We start from the raw sequence: 18,815 nt of genomic DNA, 5'->3' as shown, positions 1-18,815 counted from the left end.
GCAAACTCATCCTTTTAGAAACTTGTTTGGGCTGTTGAGAGGAGTAAAAAACCATCAAAAATTTCAATCCTGCATGATTTTACCAAGAAATGTGATTCTTCATTCAAAACCTGATTTTTGCTATTGGGCTCTATTGAATAATGAATGTTTTGAATTTTCTCCAAAAGTAAAGTAGTTGCAAACTCATGCTTTTAGAGACTTGTTTGGGCTCATGAGAGGAGTAGAAAAACATCAAAAATTTCAGTCCTGCATGATTCTACCAAGAAATGTGTGTTCATTGAAACCGCTGGTTTTTGATAGTTTGGGCCCTATTGAATAATGAATGTTTTGAATTTTCTCCAAAAGTAAAGTAGTTGCAAACTCATCCTTTTAGAAACTTGTTTGGGCTGTTGAGAGGAGTAAAAAACCATCAAAAATTTCAATCCTGCATGATTCTACCAAGAAATGTGATTCTTCATTCAAAACCTGATTTTTGCTATTGGGCTCTATTGAATAATGAATGTTTTGAATTTTCTCCAAAAGTAAAGTAGTTGCAAACTCATGCTTTTAGAGACTTGTTTGGGCTCATGAGAGGAGTAGAAAAACATCAAAAATTTCAGTCCTGCATGATTCTACCAAGAAATGTGTGTTCATTGAAACCGCTGGTTTTTGATAGTTTGGGCCCTATTGAATAATGAATGTTTTGAATTTTCTCCAAAAGTAAAGTAGTTGCAAACTCATCCTTTTAGAAACTTGTTTGGGCTGTTGAGAGGAGTAAAAAACCATCAAAAATTTCAATCCTGCATGATTCTACCAAGAAATGTGATTCTTCATTCAAAACGCTGGTTTTTGCTATTGGGCTCTTTTGAGTAATGAATGTTTTGAATTTTCTCCAAAAGTAAAGTAGTTGCAAACTCATGCTTTTAGAGACTTGTTTGGGCTCATGAGAGGAGTAGAAAAACATCAAAAATTTCAGTCCTGCATGATTCTACCAAGAAATGTGTGTTCATTGAAACCGCTGGTTTTTGATAGTTTGGGCCCTATTGAATAATGAATGTTTTGAATTTTCTCCAAAAGTAAAGTAGTTGCAAACTCATCCTTTTAGAAACTTGTTTGGGCTGTTGAGAGGAGTAAAAAACCATCAAAAATTTCAATCCTGCATGATTTTACCAAGAAATGTGATTTTTCATTCAAAACCTGATTTTTGCTATTGGGCTCTATTGAATAATGAATGTTTTGAATTTTCTCCAAAAGTAAAGTAGTTGCAAACTCATGCTTTTAGAGACTTGTTTGGGCTCATGAGAGGAGTAGAAAAACATCAAAAATTTCAGTCCTGCATGATTCTACCAAGAAATGTGTGTTCATTGAAACCGCTGGTTTTTGATAGTTTGGGCCCTATTGAATAATGAATGTTTTGAATTTTCTCCGAAAGTAAAGTAGTTGCAAACTCATCCTTTTAGAAACTTGTTTGGGCTGTTGAGAGGAGTAAAAAACCATCAAAAATTTCAATCCTGCATGATTCTACCAAGAAATGCTATTGGGCTCTTTTGAGTAATGAATGTTTTGAATTTTCTCCAAAAGTAAAGTAGTTGCAAACTCATGCTTTTAGAGACTTGTTTCGGCTCATGAGAGGAGTAGAAAAACATCAAAAATTTCAGTCCTGCATGATTCTACCAAGAAATGTGTGTTCATTCAAACCGCTGGTTTTTGATAGTTTGGGCCCTATTGAATAATGAATGTTTTGAATTTTCTCCAAAAGTAAAGTAGTTGCAAACTCATCCTTTTAGAAACTTGTTTGGGCTGTTGAGAGGAGTAAAAAACCATCAAAAATTTCAATCCTGCATGATTCTACCAAGAAATGTGATTCTTCATTCAAAACCTGATTTTTGCTATTGGGCTCTATTGAATAATGAATGTTTTGAATTTTCTCCAAAAGTAAAGTAGTTGCAAACACATCCTTTTAGAGACTTGTTTGGGCTCATGAGAGGAGTAGAAAAACATCAAAAATTTCAGTCCTGCACGATTCTACCAAGAAATGTGTGTTCATTCAAACCGCTGTTTTTTGATATTTTGGGCCCTATTGAATAATGAATGTTTTGAATTTTCTCCAAAAGTAAAGTAGTTGCAAACTCATCCTTTTAGAAACTTGTTTGGGCTGTTGAGAGGAGTAAAAAACCATCAAAAATTTCAATCCTGCATGATTCTACTAAGAAATGTAATTCTTCATTCAAAACCTGATTTTTGCTATTGGGCTCTATTGAATAATGAATGTTTTGAATTTTCTCCAAAAGTAAAGTAGTTGCAAACTCATGCTTTTAGAGACTTGTTTGGGCTCATGAGAGGAGTAGAAAAACATCAAAAATTTCAGTCCTGCATGATTCTACCAAGAAATGTGTGTTCATTGAAACCGCTGGTTTTTGATAGTTTGGGCCCTATTGAATAATGAATGTTTTGAATTTTCTCCAAAAGTAAAGTAGTTGCAAACTCATCCTTTTAGAAACTTGTTTGGGCTGTTGAGAGGAGTAAAAAACCATCAAAAATTTCAATCCTGCATGATTCTACCAAGAAATGTGATTCTTCATTCAAAACGCTGGTTTTTGCTATTGGGCTCTATTGAATAATGAATGTTTTGAATTTTATCCAAAAGTAAAGTAGTTGCAAACTCATCCTTTTAGAGACTTGTTTGGGCTCATGAGAGGAGTAGAAAAACATCAAAAATTTCAGTCCTGCACGATTCTACCAAGAAATGTGTGTTCATTCAAACCGCTGTTTTTTGATATTTTGGGCCCTATTGAATAATGAATGTTTTGAATTTTCTCCAAAAGTAAAGTAGTTGCAAACTCATCATTTTAGAAACTTGTTTGGGCTGTTGAGAAGAGTAAAAAACCATCAAAAATTTCAATCCTGCATGATTCTACCAAGAAATGTGATTCTTCATTCAAAACGCTGGTTTTTGCTATTGGGCTCTATTGAATAATGAATGTTTTGAATTTTCTCCAAAAGTAAAGTAGTTGCAAACTCATCCTTTTAGAGACTTGTTTGGGCTGATGAGAGGAGTAGAAAAACATCAAAAATTTCAGTCCTGCATGATTCTACCAAGAAATGTGTGTTCATTCAAACCGCTGGTTTTTGATATTTTGGGCCCTATTGAATAATGAATGTTTTGAATTTTCTCCAAAAGTAAAGTAGTTGCAAACTCATCCTTTTAGAAACTTGTTTGGGCTGTTGAGAGGAGTAAAAAACCATCAAAAATGTCAATCCTGCATGATTCTACCAAGAAATGTGATTCTTCATTCAAAACGCTGGTTTTTGCTATTGGGCTCTATTGAATAATGAATGTTTTGAATTTTCTCCAAAAGTAAAGTAGTTGCAAACTCATCCTTTTAGAAACTTGTTTGGGCTGTTGAGAGGAGTAAAAAACCATCAAAAATTTCAATCCTGCATGATTCTACCAAGAAATGTGATTCTACATTCAAAACGCTGGTTTTTGCTATTGGGCTCTATTGAATAATGAATGTTTTGAATTTTCTCCAAAAGCAAAGTAGTTGCAAACTCATGCTTTCAGAGACTTGTTTGGGCTCATGAGAGGAGTAGAAAAACATCAAAAATTTCAGTCCTGCATGATTCTACCAAGAAATGTGTGTTCATTGAAACCGCTGGTTTTTGATAGTTTGGGCCCTATTGAATAATGAATGTTTTGAATTTTCTCCAAAAGTAAAGTAGTTGCAAACTCATCCTTTTAGAAACTTGTTTGGGCTGTTGAGAGGAGTAAAAAACCATCAAAAATTTCAATCCTGCATGATTTTACCAAGAAATGTGATTCTTCATTCAAAACCTGATTTTTGCTATTGGGCTCTATTGAATAGTGAATGTTTTGATTTTTCTCCAAAAGTAAAGTAGTTGCAAACTCATGCTTTTAGAGACTTGTTTGGGCTCATGAGAGGAGTAGAAAAACATCAAAAATTTCAGTCCTGCATGATTCTACCAAGAAATGTGTGTTCATTGAAACCGCTGGTTTTTGATAGTTTGGGCCCTATTGAATAATGAATGTTTTGAATTTTCTCCAAAAGTAAAGTAGTTGCAAACTCATCCTTTTAGAAACTTGTTTGGGCTGTTGAGAGGAGTAAAAAACCATCAAAAATTTCAATCCTGCATGATTTTACCAAGAAATGTGATTCTTCATTCAAAACCTGATTTTTGCTATTGGGCTCTATTGAATAATGAATGTTTTGAATTTTCTCCAAAAGTAAAGTAGTTGCAAACTCATGCTTTTAGAGACTTGTTTGGGCTCATGAGAGGAGTAGAAAAACATCAAAAATTTCAGTCCTGCATGATTCTACCAAGAAATGTGTGTTCATTGAAACCGCTGGTTTTTGATAGTTTGGGCCCTATTGAATAATGAATGTTTTGAATTTTCTCCAAAAGTAAAGTAGTTGCAAACTCATCCTTTTAGAAACTTGTTTGGGCTGTTGAGAGGAGTAAAAAACCATCAAAAATTTCAATCCTGCATGATTCTACCAAGAAATGTGATTCTTCATTCAAAACCTGATTTTTGCTATTGGGCTCTATTGAATAATGAATGTTTTGAATTTTCTCCAAAAGTAAAGTAGTTGCAAACTCATGCTTTTAGAGACTTGTTTGGGCTCATGAGAGGAGTAGAAAAACATCAAAAATTTCAGTCCTGCATGATTCTACCAAGAAATGTGTGTTCATTGAAACCGCTGGTTTTTGATAGTTTGGGCCCTATTGAATAATGAATGTTTTGAATTTTCTCCAAAAGTAAAGTAGTTGCAAACTCATCCTTTTAGAAACTTGTTTGGGCTGTTGAGAGGAGTAAAAAACCGTCAAAAATTTCAATCCTGCATGATTCTACCAAGAAATGTGATTCTACATTCAAAACGCTGGTTTTTGCTATTGGGCTCTATTGAATAATGAATGTTTTGAATTTTCTCCAAAAGTAAAGTAGTTGCAAACTCATGCTTTCAGAGACTTGTTTGGGCTCATGAGAGGAGTAGAAAAACATCAAAAATTTCAGTCCTGCATGATTCTACCAAGAAATGTGTGTTCATTCAAACCGCTGGTTTTTGATATTTTGGGCCCTATTGAATAATGAATGTTTTGAATTTTCTCCAAAAGTAAAGTAGTTGCAAACTCATCCTTTTAGAAACTTGTTTGGGCTGTTGAGAGGAGTAAAAAACCATCAAAAATTTCAATCCTGCATGATTCTACCAAGAAATGTGATTCTTCATTCAAAACGCTGGTTTTTGCTATTGGGCTCTATTGAATAATGAATGTTTTGAATTTTCTCCAAAAGTAAAGTAGTTGCAAACTCATCCTTTTAGAGACTTGTTTGGGCTCATGAGAGGAGTAAAAAAACATCAAAAATTTCAGTCCTGCACGATTCTACCAAGAAATGTGTGTTCATTCAAACTGCTGGTTTTTGATATTTTGGGCCCTATTGAATAATGAATGTTTTGAATTTTCTCCAAAAGTAAAGTAGTTGCAAACTCATCCTTTTAGAAACTTGTTTGGGCTGTTGAGAGGAGTAAAAAACCATCAAAAATTTCAATCCTGCATGATTCTACCAAGAAATGTGATTCTTCATTCAAAACCTGATTTTTGCTATTGGGCTCTATTGAATAATGAATGTTTTGAATTTTCTCCAAAAGTAAAGTAGTTGCAAACTCATGCTTTTAGAGACTTGTTTGGGCTCATGAGAGGAGTAGAAAAACATCAAAAATTTCAGTCCTGCATGATTCTACCAAGAAATGTGTGTTCATTGAAACCGCTGGTTTTTGATAGTTTGGGCCCTATTGAATAATGAATGTTTTGAATTTTCTCCAAAAGTAAAGTAGTTGCAAACTCATCCTTTTAGAAACTTGTTTGGGCTGTTGAGAGGAGTAAAAAACCGTCAAAAATTTCAATCCTGCATGATTCTACCAAGAAATGTGATTCTACATTCAAAACGCTGGTTTTTGCTATTGGGCTCTATTGAATAATGAATGTTTTGAATTTTCTCCAAAAGTAAAGTAGTTGCAAACTCATGCTTTCAGAGACTTGTTTGGGCTCATGAGAGGAGTAGAAAAACATCAAAAATTTCAGTCCTGCATGATTCTACCAAGAAATGTGTGTTCATTGAAACCGCTGGTTTTTGATAGTTTGGGCCCTATTGAATAATGAATGTTTTGAATTTTCTCCAAAAGTAAAGTAGTTGCAAACTCATCCTTTTAGAAACTTGTTTGGGCTGTTGAGAGGAGTAAAAAACCATCAAAAATTTCAATCCTGCATGATTCTACCAAGAAATGTGATTCTTCATTCAAAACCTGATTTTTGCTATTGGGCTCTATTGAATAGTGAATGTTTTGAATTTTCTCCAAAAGTAAAGTAGTTGCAAACTCATGCTTTTAGAGACTTGTTTGGGCTCATGAGAGGAGTAGAAAAACATCAAAAATTTCAGTCCTGCATGATTCTACCAAGAAATGTGTGTTCATTCAAACCGCTGGTTTTTGATAGTTTGGGCCCTATTGAATAATGAATGTTTTGAATTTTCTCCAAAAGTAAAGTAGTTGCAAACTCATCCTTTTAGAAACTTGTTTGGGCTGTTGAGAGGAGTAAAAAACCATCAAAAATTTCAATCCTGCATGATTTTACCAAGAAATGTGATTCTTCATTCAAAACCTGATTTTTGCTATTGGGCTCTATTGAATAATGAATGTTTTGAATTTTCTCCAAAAGTAAAGTAGTTGCAAACTCATGCTTTTAGAGACTTGTTTGGGCTCATGAGAGGAGTAGAAAAACATCAAAAATTTCAGTCCTGCATGATTCTACCAAGAAATGTGTGTTCATTGAAACCGCTGGTTTTTGATAGTTTGGGCCCTATTGAATAATGAATGTTTTGAATTTTCTCCAAAAGTAAAGTAGTTGCAAACTCATCCTTTTAGAAACTTGTTTGGGCTGTTGAGAGGAGTAAAAAACCATCAAAAATTTCAATCCTGCATGATTCTACCAAGAAATGTGATTCTTCATTCAAAACCTGATTTTTGCTATTGGGCTCTATTGAATAATGAATGTTTTGAATTTTCTCCAAAAGTAAAGTAGTTGCAAACTCATGCTTTTAGAGACTTGTTTGGGCTCATGAGAGGAGTAGAAAAACATCAAAAATTTCAGTCCTGCATGATTCTACCAAGAAATGTGTGTTCATTGAAACCGCTGGTTTTTGATAGTTTGGGCCCTATTGAATAATGAATGTTTTGAATTTTCTCCAAAAGTAAAGTAGTTGCAAACTCATCCTTTTAGAAACTTGTTTGGGCTGTTGAGAGGAGTAAAAAACCATCAAAAATTTCAATCCTGCATGATTCTACCAAGAAATGTGATTCTACATTCAAAACGCTGGTTTTTGCTATTGGGCTCTATTGAATAATGAATGTTTTGAATTTTCTCCAAAAGTAAAGTAGTTGCAAACTCATGCTTTCAGAGACTTGTTTGGGCTCATGAGAGGAGTAGAAAAACATCAAAAATTTCAGTCCTGCATGATTCTACCAAGAAATGTGTGTTCATTGAAACCGCTGGTTTTTGATAGTTTGGGCCCTATTGAATAATGAATGTTTTGAATTTTCTCCAAAAGTAAAGTAGTTGCAAACTCATCCTTTTAGAAACTTGTTTGGGCTGTTGAGAGGAGTAAAAAACCATCAAAAATTTCAATCCTGCATGATTTTACCAAGAAATGTGATTCTTCATTCAAAACCTGATTTTTGCTATTGGGCTCTATTGAATAGTGAATGTTTTGATTTTTCTCCAAAAGTAAAGTAGTTGCAAACTCATGCTTTTAGAGACTTGTTTGGGCTCATGAGAGGAGTAGAAAAACATCAAAAATTTCAGTCCTGCATGATTCTACCAAGAAATGTGTGTTCATTGAAACCGCTGGTTTTTGATAGTTTGGGCCCTATTGAATAATGAATGTTTTGAATTTTCTCCAAAAGTAAAGTAGTTGCAAACTCATCCTTTTAGAAACTTGTTTGGGCTGTTGAGAGGAGTAAAAAACCATCAAAAATTTCAATCCTGCATGATTCTACCAAGAAATGTGATTCTTCATTCAAAACCTGATTTTTGCTATTGGGCTCTATTGAATAATGAATGTTTTGAATTTTCTCCAAAAGTAAAGTAGTTGCAAACTCATGCTTTTAGAGACTTGTTTGGGCTCATGAGAGGAGTAGAAAAACATCAAAAATTTCAGTCCTGCATGATTCTACCAAGAAATGTGTGTTCATTGAAACCGCTGGTTTTTGATAGTTTGGGCCCTATTGAATAATGAATGTTTTGAATTTTCTCCAAAAGTAAAGTAGTTGCAAACTCATCCTTTTAGAAACTTGTTTGGGCTGTTGAGAGGAGTAAAAAACCATCAAAAATTTCAATCCTGCATGATTCTACCAAGAAATGTGATTCTACATTCAAAACGCTGGTTTTTGCTATTGGGCTCTATTGAATAATGAATGTTTTGAATTTTCTCCAAAAGTAAAGTAGTTGCAAACTCATGCTTTCAGAGACTTGTTTGGGCTCATGAGAGGAGTAGAAAAACATCAAAAATTTCAGTCCTGCATGATTCTACCAAGAAATGTGTGTTCATTGAAACCGCTGGTTTTTGATAGTTTGGGCCCTATTGAATAATGAATGTTTTGAATTTTCTCCAAAAGTAAAGTAGTTGCAAACTCATCCTTTTAGAAACTTGTTTGGGCTGTTGAGAGGAGTAAAAAACCATCAAAAATTTCAATCCTGCATGATTTTACCAAGAAATGTGATTCTTCATTCAAAACCTGATTTTTGCTATTGGGCTCTATTGAATAGTGAATGTTTTGATTTTTCTCCAAAAGTAAAGTAGTTGCAAACTCATGCTTTTAGAGACTTGTTTGGGCTCATGAGAGGAGTAGAAAAACATCAAAAATTTCAGTCCTGCATGATTCTACCAAGAAATGTGTGTTCATTGAAACCGCTGGTTTTTGATAGTTTGGGCCCTATTGAATAATGAATGTTTTGAATTTTCTCCAAAAGTAAAGTAGTTGCAAACTCATCCTTTTAGAAACTTGTTTGGGCTGTTGAGAGGAGTAAAAAACCATCAAAAATTTCAATCCTGCATGATTTTACCAAGAAATGTGATTCTTCATTCAAAACCTGATTTTTGCTATTGGGCTCTATTGAATAATGAATGTTTTGAATTTTCTCCAAAAGTAAAGTAGTTGCAAACTCATGCTTTTAGAGACTTGTTTGGGCTCATGAGAGGAGTAGAAAAACATCAAAAATTTCAGTCCTGCATGATTCTACCAAGAAATGTGTGTTCATTGAAACCGCTGGTTTTTGATAGTTTGGGCCCTATTGAATAATGAATGTTTTGAATTTTCTCCAAAAGTAAAGTAGTTGCAAACTCATCCTTTTAGAAACTTGTTTGGGCTGTTGAGAGGAGTAAAAAACCATCAAAAATTTCAATCCTGCATGATTCTACCAAGAAATGTGATTCTTCATTCAAAACCTGATTTTTGCTATTGGGCTCTATTGAATAATGAATGTTTTGAATTTTCTCCAAAAGTAAAGTAGTTGCAAACTCATGCTTTTAGAGACTTGTTTGGGCTCATGAGAGGAGTAGAAAAACATCAAAAATTTCAGTCCTGCATGATTCTACCAAGAAATGTGTGTTCATTGAAACCGCTGGTTTTTGATAGTTTGGGCCCTATTGAATAATGAATGTTTTGAATTTTCTCCAAAAGTAAAGTAGTTGCAAACTCATCCTTTTAGAAACTTGTTTGGGCTGTTGAGAGGAGTAAAAAACCGTCAAAAATTTCAATCCTGCATGATTCTACCAAGAAATGTGATTCTACATTCAAAACGCTGGTTTTTGCTATTGGGCTCTATTGAATAATGAATGTTTTGAATTTTCTCCAAAAGTAAAGTAGTTGCAAACTCATGCTTTCAGAGACTTGTTTGGGCTCATGAGAGGAGTAGAAAAACATCAAAAATTTCAGTCCTGCATGATTCTACCAAGAAATGTGTGTTCATTGAAACCGCTGGTTTTTGATAGTTTGGGCCCTATTGAATAATGAATGTTTTGAATTTTCTCCAAAAGTAAAGTAGTTGCAAACTCATCCTTTTAGAAACTTGTTTGGGCTGTTGAGAGGAGTAAAAAACCATCAAAAATTTCAATCCTGCATGATTCTACCAAGAAATGTGATTCTTCATTCAAAACCTGATTTTTGCTATTGGGCTCTATTGAATAGTGAATGTTTTGAATTTTCTCCAAAAGTAAAGTAGTTGCAAACTCATGCTTTTAGAGACTTGTTTGGGCTCATGAGAGGAGTAGAAAAACATCAAAAATTTCAGTCCTGCATGATTCTACCAAGAAATGTGTGTTCATTGAAACCGCTGGTTTTTGATAGTTTGGGCCCTATTGAATAATGAATGTTTTGAATTTTCTCCAAAAGTAAAGTAGTTGCAAACTCATCCTTTTAGAAACTTGTTTGGGCTGTTGAGAGGAGTAAAAAACCATCAAAAATTTCAATCCTGCATGATTTTACCAAGAAATGTGATTCTTCATTCAAAACCTGATTTTTGCTATTGGGCTCTATTGAATAATGAATGTTTTGAATTTTCTCCAAAAGTAAAGTAGTTGCAAACTCATGCTTTTAGAGACTTGTTTGGGCTCATGAGAGGAGTAGAAAAACATCAAAAATTTCAGTCCTGCATGATTCTACCAAGAAATGTGTGTTCATTGAAACCGCTGGTTTTTGATAGTTTGGGCCCTATTGAATAATGAATGTTTTGAATTTTCTCCAAAAGTAAAGTAGTTGCAAACTCATCCTTTTAGAAACTTGTTTGGGCTGTTGAGAGGAGTAAAAAACCATCAAAAATTTCAATCCTGCATGATTCTACCAAGAAATGTGATTCTTCATTCAAAACCTGATTTTTGCTATTGGGCTCTATTGAATAATGAATGTTTTGAATTTTCTCCAAAAGTAAAGTAGTTGCAAACTCATGCTTTTAGAGACTTGTTTGGGCTCATGAGAGGAGTAGAAAAACATCAAAAATTTCAGTCCTGCATGATTCTACCAAGAAATGTGTGTTCATTGAAACCGCTGGTTTTTGATAGTTTGGGCCCTATTGAATAATGAATGTTTTGAATTTTCTCCAAAAGTAAAGTAGTTGCAAACTCATCCTTTTAGAAACTTGTTTGGGCTGTTGAGAGGAGTAAAAAACCATCAAAAATTTCAATCCTGCATGATTCTACCAAGAAATGTGATTCTACATTCAAAACGCTGGTTTTTGCTATTGGGCTCTATTGAATAATGAATGTTTTGAATTTTCTCCAAAAGTAAAGTAGTTGCAAACTCATGCTTTCAGAGACTTGTTTGGGCTCATGAGAGGAGTAGAAAAACATCAAAAATTTCAGTCCTGCATGATTCTACCAAGAAATGTGTGTTCATTGAAACCGCTGGTTTTTGATAGTTTGGGCCCTATTGAATAATGAATGTTTTGAATTTTCTCCAAAAGTAAAGTAGTTGCAAACTCATCCTTTTAGAAACTTGTTTGGGCTGTTGAGAGGAGTAAAAAACCATCAAAAATTTCAATCCTGCATGATTTTACCAAGAAATGTGATTCTTCATTCAAAACCTGATTTTTGCTATTGGGCTCTATTGAATAGTGAATGTTTTGATTTTTCTCCAAAAGTAAAGTAGTTGCAAACTCATGCTTTTAGAGACTTGTTTGGGCTCATGAGAGGAGTAGAAAAACATCAAAAATTTCAGTCCTGCATGATTCTACCAAGAAATGTGTGTTCATTGAAACCGCTGGTTTTTGATAGTTTGGGCCCTATTGAATAATGAATGTTTTGAATTTTCTCCAAAAGTAAAGTAGTTGCAAACTCATCCTTTTAGAAACTTGTTTGGGCTGTTGAGAGGAGTAAAAAACCATCAAAAATTTCAATCCTGCATGATTTTACCAAGAAATGTGATTCTTCATTCAAAACCTGATTTTTGCTATTGGGCTCTATTGAATAATGAATGTTTTGAATTTTCTCCAAAAGTAAAGTAGTTGCAAACTCATGCTTTTAGAGACTTGTTTGGGCTCATGAGAGGAGTAGAAAAACATCAAAAATTTCAGTCCTGCATGATTCTACCAAGAAATGTGTGTTCATTGAAACCGCTGGTTTTTGATAGTTTGGGCCCTATTGAATAATGAATGTTTTGAATTTTCTCCAAAAGTAAAGTAGTTGCAAACTCATCCTTTTAGAAACTTGTTTGGGCTGTTGAGAGGAGTAAAAAACCATCAAAAATTTCAATCCTGCATGATTCTACCAAGAAATGTGATTCTTCATTCAAAACGCTGGTTTTTGCTATTGGGCTCTTTTGAGTAATGAATGTTTTGAATTTTCTCCAAAAGTAAAGTAGTTGCAAACTCATGCTTTTAGAGACTTGTTTGGGCTCATGAGAGGAGTAGAAAAACATCAAAAATTTCAGTCCTGCATGATTCTACCAAGAAATGTGTGTTCATTGAAACCGCTGGTTTTTGATAGTTTGGGCCCTATTGAATAATGAATGTTTTGAATTTTCTCCAAAAGTAAAGTAGTTGCAAACTCATCCTTTTAGAAACTTGTTTGGGCTGTTGAGAGGAGTAAAAAACCATCAAAAATTTCAATCCTGCATGATTTTACCAAGAAATGTGATTTTTCATTCAAAACCTGATTTTTGCTATTGGGCTCTATTGAATAATGAATGTTTTGAATTTTCTCCAAAAGTAAAGTAGTTGCAAACTCATGCTTTTAGACACTTGTTTGGGCTCATGAGAGGAGTAGAAAAACATCAAAAATTTCAGTCCTGCATGATTCTACCAAGAAATGTGTGTTCATTGAAACCGCTGGTTTTTGATAGTTTGGGCCCTATTGAATAATGAATGTTTTGAATTTTCTCCGAAAGTAAAGTAGTTGCAAACTCATCCTTTTAGAAACTTGTTTGGGCTGTTGAGAGGAGTAAAAAACCATCAAAAATTTCAATCCTGCATGATTCTACCAAGAAATGCTATTGGGCTCTTTTGAGTAATGAATGTTTTGAATTTTCTCCAAAAGTAAAGTAGTTGCAAACTCATGCTTTTAGAGACTTGTTTCGGCTCATGAGAGGAGTAGAAAAACATCAAAAATTTCAGTCCTGCATGATTCTACCAAGAAATGTGTGTTCATTCAAACCGCTGGTTTTTGATAGTTTGGGCCCTATTGAATAATGAATGTTTTGAATTTTCTCCAAAAGTAAAGTAGTTGCAAACTCATCCTTTTAGAAACTTGTTTGGGCTGTTGAGAGGAGTAAAAAACCATCAAAAATTTCAATCCTGCATGATTCTACCAAGAAATGTGATTCTTCATTCAAAACCTGATTTTTGCTATTGGGCTCTATTGAATAATGAATGTTTTGAATTTTCTCCAAAAGTAAAGTAGTTGCAAACTCATGCTTTTAGAGACTTGTTTGGGCTCATGAGAGGAGTAGAAAAACATCAAAAATTTCAGTCCTGCATGATTCTACCAAGAAATGTGTGTTCATTGAAACCGCTGGTTTTTGATAGTTTGGGCCCTATTGAATAATGAATGTTTTGAATTTTCTCCAAAAGTAAAGTAGTTGCAAACTCATCCTTTTAGAAACTTGTTTGGGCTGTTGAGAGGAGTAAAAAACCATCAAAAATTTCAATCCTGCATGATTCTACCAAGAAATGTGATTCTTCATTCAAAACCTGATTTTTGCTATTGGGCTCTATTGAATAATGAATGTTTTGAATTTTCTCCAAAAGTAAAGTAGTTGCAAACTCATTCTTTTAGAGACTTGTTTGGGCTCATGAGAGGAGTAGAAAAACATCAAAAATTTCAGTCCTGCATGATTCTACCAAGAAATGTGTGTTCATTGAAACCGCTGGTTTTTGATAGTTTGGGCCCTATTGAATAATGAATGTTTTGAATTTTCTCCAAAAGTAAAGTAGTTGCAAACTCATCCTTTTAGAAACTTGTTTGGGCTGTTGAGAGGAGTAAAAAACCATCAAAAATTTCAATCCTGCATGATTCTACCAAGAAATGTGATTCTTCATTCAAAACGCTGGTTTTTGCTATTGGGCTCTTTTGAGTAATGAATGTTTTGAATTTTCTCCAAAAGTAAAGTAGTTGCAAACTCATGCTTTTAGAGACTTGTTTGGGCTCATGAGAGGAGTAGAAAAACATGAAAAATTTCAGTCCTGCATGATTCTACCAAGAAATGTGTTCATTGAAACCGCTGGTTTTTGATAGTTTGGGCCCTATTGAATAATGAATGTTTTGAATTTTCTCCAAAAGTAAAGTAGTTGCAAACTCATCCTTTTAGAAACTTGTTTGGGCTGTTGAGAGGAGTAAAAAACCATCAAAAATTTCAATCCTGCATGATTCTACCAAGAAATGTGATTCTTCATTCAAAACGCTGGTTTTTGCTATTGGGCTCTATTGAATAATGAATGTTTTGAATTTTCTCCAAAAGTAAAGTAGTTGCAAACTCATCCTTTTAGAGACTTGTTTGGGCTCATGAGAGGAGTAGAAAAACATCAAAAATTTCAGTCCTGCACGATTCTACCAAGAAATGTGTGTTCATTCAAACCGCTGGTTTTTGATATTTTGGGCCCTATTGAATAATGAATGTTTTGAATTTTCTCCAAAAGTAAAGTAGTTGCAAACTCATCCTTTTAGAAACTTGTTTGGGCTGTTGAGAGGAGTAAAAAACCATCAAAAATTTCAATCCTGCATGATTCTACCAAGAAATGTGATTCTTCATTCAAAACCTGATTTTTGCTCTTGGGCTCTATTGAATAATGAATGTTTTGAATTTTCTCCAAAAGTAAAGTAGTTGCAAACTCATGCTTTTAGAGACTTGTTTGGGCTCATGAGAGGAGTAGAAAAACATCAAAAATTTCAGTCCTGCATGATTCTACCAAGAAATGTGTTCATTGAAACCGCTGGTTTTTGATAGTTTGGGCTCTATTGAATAATGAATGTTTTGAATTTTCTCCAAAAGTAAAGTAGTTGCAAACTCATCCTTTTAGAAACTTGTTTGGGCTGTTGAGAGGAGTAAAAAACCATCAAAAATTTCAATCCTGCATGATTTTACCAAGAAATGTGATTCTTCATTCAAAACCTGATTTTTGCTATTGGGCTCTATTGAATAATGAATGTTTTGAATTTTCTCCATTTTCAATTAACTTTATTGAAATTTAAAAGGTAACAGTAATATTTAATGTAACCTTTAAATGTAGATGTTACATTCATAAAATAAAGAAGGGGGGGAGGGGTGGGTATAGGGTAAGTTGGGTATGATACTGGTAGGGGGATTCGGAATGAGTTTTATTGTTTTATTAAAATAGACAAGGAAGGAAGGAGGGAGGGGGAAGGAGGGGGAGGGAAAGGGGAGGGGGGGATATAACAGTAATGTTACAAGTATGAAATAGGTTGAGATAAAATCTAAAATTAACAGTACAGTCACAAAAAAAATTGCAAGTACATAAGAGGTAATACCTAATACAAAAAAATTAACCGTTGTTTAATCAAACAATAATGCGGTTAGGGATTTACTTAGAGTAAACAGTAATACAGATATTCAGATTGGATTAGGAATAGGAGAGAGACCAAAGCAGATAATTAAGAAGCGTTAAAATCTGTCCAACACTTCCATCTATTACTATAAGTTGTGTAGTAATTATTCGCAGTAGCGTGGCTTTTTTCGTAAGATTCATGTAGATTCATTTTATCAATAATGTCGCTAATTTTAGGGACTGAGTCTTCCTTCCAAAAAAGTGCTATAGCATTTTTAGTTATTAAGAATAGATGAATAATTATGGAGCGATATGAGGGATGAATATTCTTGAGATCAAGGGATAACAGGGCCTTATGTGGAGTTAAAGTAATTTTAGTTTTGGTGATTTGATTGATTAAATCGGAAATTTCAGACCACAGGGGTCTGATTTTTGGACAATCCCAGAACATGTGGAGTAAGCTGCCTATTTCACCACAGTTTCTCCAGCATTCAGGGGATCTACCAGGAAAAAACTTAGCTAATTTAAAGGGGGTGAAATACCATCTAGATAAGATTTTGAAATATGACTCATGAAGATTTGCACAGATGTTAGATGAGTATGTTGATTTTAGTGCTTTGGACCACTGTTGTTGAGTTCTTGAAGCGTTGAGGTCCTTTTCCCAGTTAAGCATAAAGGTGGTTTTCTCTGGATTATTATTGGAGTTGAGAAAATCATATATATTTCTAGATTTCCAATAATATTTATTGCCAGGATTACATATTAGCGAGCTAGTGGAATCTGTTATGAAAGTTCTTTTTCTCAAAAGCTTCTTAATGAGTTTTTTTAAATTAGATAAAAAGTAGAAGTCATTGATGGTAAAATTGAATTTGGTTCGTAATAAATTGTCGCTGGTAAATTGTTTACCATCATGTATATCCGCTAGCTTCTTAATACCAGCTTGTTTCCATTTAGAAGGAATTTCCCTCTCTAAAATTAAACCAAAAACTTTGAGAGGAACGTTTTTGATTTGTTTATACTTTGAACCCTTACTGGTGTGAATTTGAGATTTGGCTAGGTATTTCCATGCTAATAATGTGGCTGAGGTTGTTGGAGGAAGATGTGTTAAGCAACTAGAAGATACCAACCCATCCAGAATTAGTCTTGATAGTGGAATGTTATTGTTCCATGATCTTTCTATGTCTGCCCATATTGGGCAGTCAACCTGGTTAAACCATGATAAGGACTGAGTTATAAGATTCGAATAGTAATAATTAACTAAATTGGGGAGGGCCAAACCTCCCTCATCCTTCCTTCTAGTAAGAGCTAGGAATGCTACTCTAGCTTTTTTTTGTTAGAAATAAATCTGTTCACTATGGTCTGCAGTTGTCTAATATATTTAAGGGGAAGGGAAAGGGGTAGAGACCTAAAAATGTAAAGAATCTTGGGGAGGGTGAGAAGCTTGAAAAGGACTATCCTCCCTACCCATGAAATTTCATGCTTGGAGTAAGTGTTAAATTCCGTTTGAGTATTTTTAATAAGATTCTGCATATTTACTTTGATTGTTTTGTCAAAATTTCTAGATATGGAAATGCCTAAATATAAAATTGCTTCTTTTTCCCAATCAAATTTGGTGATGTTTTTAATACTAGAAATAGTTTCAGTGCATAAGAAAAAATCTAAAATCTTAGATTTCGTATCATTTATTCTGTAAAATGATACCCTTGAAAATTCCTCAAAAATAGGAAGGACACTTTTAATCGAGTCTAATGGGTTTGAGAGGCTTAATATAATATCATCGGCAAATAATCCTATTTTATATTGTATCTCACCGATTTGGATACCCTCAATAAGTTCGTTGGATCTAATAGTTTCTGCTAGGGGTTCCATAATTAAAGCAAAGAGTAGGGGTGAAAGGGGACAACCTTGTCTAGTACCGTTGGTAATCAAAATTTGTTTAGATAAGTGGTTATTAGCATATATATTGGCAGAAGGGGATGAATAGAGTGCCATTATTGTATTTATTAATTTAGAACTAAAACCGAATTTGTTTAGAGTGGCGATTAAGAATTCCCAATTGACTCTGTCAAAGGCTTTCTCAGCGTCTAGAGCAAGGAGTAATGATGAAATCTTTTTGGTTTTGATATGATTAATTAGGTTAAATACTCTCCTAGTCCCATCACTTGTTTGTCTACCGCCTATAAAGCCTAACTGGTCTCTATGAACTATGTTTGGAAGGAATTTTTTCATTCTTGTAGCAATTATTTTTGAGTATATCTTAACATCAGTATTAATTAATGAAATAGGCCTATAATTTCTAACAGATTCCAGATCTCCTTTAGGCTTAGGAATTAAAGATATAATGGCCTGTAGCATTTCATGAGGGAATTTCCCAGTTTCAGAAGCTTTATTAAAAACCCGGGTCAAGTATGGAGTTAATATCGAAGCAAAAGTTAAATAATAGTCGTTTGAAAATCCATCAGGACCCGGTGATTTCTTTGTTTTGAGTGTTTTAATGGCTTCTAAAACCTCTAGATCTGAAAAGGGAACCTCAAGGGATGATAATTGTTGAGTAGAGAGTTTGGGTAAATTAAGACGCGTAAGAAATTTGTCAATTTTTTGCTTACTTGGTTGCGGAGTACTTTGGTCATCTTTAAGGTTATACAGTGAGGTGTAATAGTCCACAAATTTATCAACTATATCTGCCGGATTGACTAGGGATTCACCATTATGTTTAATTTTGTTGATTCTCTTTTTAATTCTATCCATTTTGAATTTTTGGGCCATAATTTTAGTCGGCTTGTTGAATGAGGAGTAAAAATTTGATTTCATGCTTTTTGCAAATTTTTCATATTCATTAAAGAGAATCGCCCTCAATCTAGTTCTAAGTTTAATAATTTCCAAGTGAAGAGTCATAGAAGGTTGGGGTAAGTTTTTCTGAGTATCCTCTTTTTCTTTTAGCTCTAATTGTATTTTGTTTATATCTTTTATATTTTGTTTTTTATTTTTACAGGAAATGTATGTCATTGTACCTCTAATAACTGCCTTATGGGCATTCCAAATTGTAAATGGGCATATGCTATCTATGTCATTTTCTTTAAAATAATTCGTAATAGAAGATTCGATTTCTTTCTTTGAGTCAGGTTTGTGTAATAGTGAAGTGTTACCTCTCCATAAGGGATGATGACCTGTTGACCTACCTAGTAGAACTTCACATAAAACAGGTGTATGATCTGAAAAGGATCTGGGAAGGATCTCGATTTTTTTGAATTTGGAAATAGAAAGGGAAT

This window comes from Dendrobates tinctorius, unplaced genomic scaffold (genome assembly GCF_039654945.1).
Source record: "Dendrobates tinctorius isolate UK_male_01 unplaced genomic scaffold, ASM3965494v1 ptg000229l, whole genome shotgun sequence".
Lineage (NCBI taxonomy): Eukaryota > Metazoa > Chordata > Amphibia > Anura > Dendrobatidae > Dendrobates > Dendrobates tinctorius.
The sequence above is the reverse complement of the archived record's forward strand: the minus strand, read 5'-3'. Positions refer to the sequence as shown.